The sequence below is a fragment of the Mus musculus genome, chromosome 13 (assembly GCF_000001635.26).
Source record: "Mus musculus strain C57BL/6J chromosome 13, GRCm38.p6 C57BL/6J".
In the NCBI taxonomy this organism is placed as follows: Eukaryota; Metazoa; Chordata; class Mammalia; order Rodentia; family Muridae; genus Mus; species Mus musculus.
Window position 1 is genome coordinate 60,462,658 of NC_000079.6, and position 4,185 is coordinate 60,466,842.

A 4,185-nucleotide genomic window follows, 5' to 3' on the forward strand; every position below is an offset into this window, starting at 1 on the left:
CCGAGCCTCAGCTGCTCTGCATGACCCTTTCATGCCTTCAAAACCAGTACCACCTGGGTGACCCTTACATATTACCAAGTCCCACTGCAGCAGGAGTACAACCTTGGCTATCTCTGGAACACAGCCTCTTTGTGCTTTCAGAAAACACTTCCCAGAAGATGTCACCTCAATGATGCTGGTCTCTTCTTAATCACCGCTAATTTCTTAGCTCCAGCTAACCAGCATCAATAGACCCAGTAATGCAAAGTTTTTGCTTTAGTAGTTCTGGTATCTTGTTAATCACAGCTGATTCTTCAGCCCCAGCTAACCAGAACTACAGAATCTTCACAATCAAAACAGCAATGGTCCTGAAAAGAGTGTTTAATTTTCCCTCTGAAATTTCACAAGCCAGGCCTCCATCTTCTGCACTGTTCTCAACATTATCTTCCAAGCTCCTACAAAACATCTGACAGAGCTCTTAACAACGAATGGATCTTCAAGCCCAAAGTTCCAAAGTCCTTCCACAGACCTCCCCAAAACATGGTCAGGTTGTCACAGGAATACCCCACTCTGCTGGTACCAATTTGTCTTAGTCAGGGTTTCTATTCCTGCACAAACATTATGACCAAGAAGCAAGTTGGGGAGGAAAGGGTTTATTCGGCTTACACTTCCATACTGCTGTTCATCACCAAAGAAGTCAGGACTGGAACTCAATCAGGTCAGAAAGCAGGAGCTGATGCAGAGGCCATGGAGGGATGTTCTTTACTGGCTTGCCTCCCCTGGCTTGCTCAGCCTGTTCTCTTATAGAACCCAAGACTACCAGCCCAGAGATGGTCCCACCCACAAGGGGCCTTTCCCCCTTGATCACTAATTGAGAAAATGCCTTAGAGTTGGATCTCATGGAGGCATTTCCTCAACTGAAGCTCCTTTCTCTGTGATAACTTCAGCTGTGTCAAGTTGACACAAAACTAGCCAGTACAAATGGTATCTGAACATCTTAGCTGGCTGTCATCAACATGGTGTTGTCCTGGGGCTGGAGAGTTGGCTCCAGGGTTAAGAGTATTTGATGCTCCTGCAGACACTATGACAGCTTGCAATTATCCATAACTCCAATTCCAGAAAATCTGATGCCCTCCTTGGGCCTCTATTGGCATCAGGCATGCACTTGCTACAGATACACACATGCAGGCAAAAGAATCACACATATAAAATGAAAGTAGATAAACCTCTGAAAACACAGAAGGTATTTTCACATATATCGTGTCCCTGGAGTGTCACAATGAGCTCTTGTGGCTGATGAGGGTGAAGGTCTGAGTAATGATACCGGCTACATCATGTCCTCATCCCTCTGACTTGTGAGATGCCACCTTACATGACAAAGACTGCAGGTGCATGGACTTAAATTAAGGACCTGCGAGTAGGGAGATGGTCCCTAAATGCAACCACAGAGTCCTTTAAGTGTGTGACTCGATACACATGGAGAAGAGGTGACAGAGGTGGGGAGTATAGCTGCACCCAGAAGCAAGGATGCGTTCTCTCCCGGAGCTCCAGGGGGAAGGTGGGTCTGCCAGAACCTCAGTTTAGTCCAGAAAAGAGCTGTCCTCTAGAACCAGGAGAGAATAAATTTCCTTGTGAAAGCTGAAGCCACGTTTGTGGTCTTTTGTTCCAGGAGTCAGATTAGGAAGCCACTGGGACTCACTCAAACGCCTCCTTTCACTAGACGTGCAGGAGATGAGTTTCCCCAACAGTGCAAAGATGGGGTATGTGGAGCTCAGACCAGAAACAGGGGCAGCCAATGCCAGGGCCCAGGCTCTGTCCTTCCATTCAAGCACATCCAGGAAGAAATGGCAACAAAATGTCCCCCAGAAAATCCTGGGAAGCTACTCCCCATGACTAACAACAGAAAGGATGAACCAGAACCTAAGGCAAATTGTGTCTGGACAGGGAAAGTAGGTGTCATGGTTTGTATATGCTCAGTCCAGGGAGTGGCACTATTAGAAGGTGTGGCCCTGTTGGAGTAGGTGTGGCCTTGCTGGAGTAGGTGTGTCACTGTGGGTATGGGCTTTAAGTCCCCCATCCTAGCAGCCTTCAGACGAAGATGTAGAACTCTCAGCTCCTCCTGCACCATGCCTGCCTGGACACTGCCATGTTCCTGCCTCGATGATAATGGATTGAACTTCTGACCTGTAAGCCAGACCCAATTAAATGTTGTCCGTATAAGAGTTGCCTTCGTCATGGTGTCTGTTCACAGCAGTAAAACCCTAACTAAGAGAGTAGGGAACAACACTGCAGGCTGTGCTCTCCGGAGGAGACTCTCAGGGAAACTCCTCCACATGCCATGCTGGAGAACAGCTACTAAGGTCGATCTAGAATCAGAAGGCCCTTTACAGCATGAATCTTGACATCTGTACCATGCTGGAGAGTTCCTCTGTTCCCAAGCACTGAGTCATAGCAGCCTTCTTGTACAACAGGCCTGAGCTTGCACATGTCACCATGCACTTAAGGACATGGGGCACAGTTCTGGGAGTACTGAAACCCGGTTCCTCACCAGAATTCTTCCTACACAGACCCATAACAACTGCTCCAGCAAACATGAGCTACAACAGGAATGCTCGCAGACACTCCTAGGCCACTTGGAAAGATGAGGCATTGTCAGAAGCATCTGCTTGAGCTTCCCTGTGGTCATACACTTGATGCTTAGGTGGCTACTCTCTATCCATTCTGGCACTTGGGGAAAAAAATATAATTAAAAGAAACCAGTGCTTTGCAAGAAGGGAACTGGGCCCTCGGTAATTTTATTTGCTCCGAGGCCAGATAATAAAAAGGCAGGTGGACAGTGCGCCCACTGATGTTGCTGGATAATTGTATAAGTGTGGTCAGTTCCAAGAATTCAGTTTATGCAACTTAACTGCAGAGAGAACAAAATGAAAGAACTTTTTCAAGCTCTTTATTAAATATTTAAAAAGCTTATTATAGTATCTCTCCCACCTGGGCCGTGATTAAAGGCTCATTATTACTTAACAGTAAGTCCATTGTTTTTGCCTTAATAATTATGATGAAATTACTTAAAAAAAAAAATTTTAGAGCTATTGCCATCATGAAACTGATGGCTAGGAAAGGTGGCTAGCTTCGCCAAGGTCACAGAAGACTGACATCCATGCTGGCGAAGCACTCACACATGAAATGAGATGAATAAATTCTAAAAAGAATCATCTTAAAGAATGCTCCCAAGACTCATGGTGTTGGTGCTACGTGCCCTTCAGAGAAACAACCAGTAGAACACAAACACACAGAGTTGTTTCTAGGAACTAGCTCACTTGATGGTAGACGGTTGTTGAAGACAAGGCCAATGGAGAGGCTACCAGACGCTCAGGAGCAGCCGGCACAGGAATGAGCAGCCGGAGGGCACAGGCCAACTATGGGCAGAATTTTTTTGTCCTCGGCATAGAACAGGGTTGGGGTCAGTTCCCTCTCCTTTCCTAAGTCACAGTGCACTTCTAAGACGTGTGCTTTCAGGAACACGCCCTTTACCAAGCACCAGGTTCATGTGCTTGATTTGTTTCTTGGTGTTTGGGTTTGGGTTTTTTGTTGGTGGTTTGTTTTTGTTTTTTCCAGTTGTGTGTGTGGCTACCTGTTTATGTGGGCCCACGTGTGTTCAGATACACATGCTAGGGTGTGTGCACGTGGAATCCAACCTCTAGTACCATTTTTCGGGATTCAACCACTTTGCTGTTTGTGTGTATTTTGAATCAGTTCTCTCACTGGCCTGAAGCTTACAATATATGCTAGTCTTTCTGGCCAGTGAGCCCCAGGGATCTACCTGCCTCACCTCCTAAGTCCACACAAACTCATACCTTTTGTGTGTGTGTGTGTGTGTGTGTGTGTAGGTTCTAGGATTCAAACTCAGGTCCTTGCAAGGAAAACACTTCACAAGCTGGGCTGTCTCCCTAGCACAGATACATATAGACTTAAGGATAGAAAAGTTCTCTTTATTTGTTGTCCTTGAAGTCAGGCATATACTTTCACCCTGACCTAGTGAGGGTCATGACCTGCACAGCCCCACCCACAGTGGCCCGGTTTGTCTGGTGTATAGAGATCCTGCTCAGGGTGGTTTTATCTCCCCTCCTAGGCCTCAGGCCTCTGGGACTTGCTGGCAAATGTGGTTCTTCATTGATTCTTAGGGCTGTGTACTAAGCCTTTGCCTTC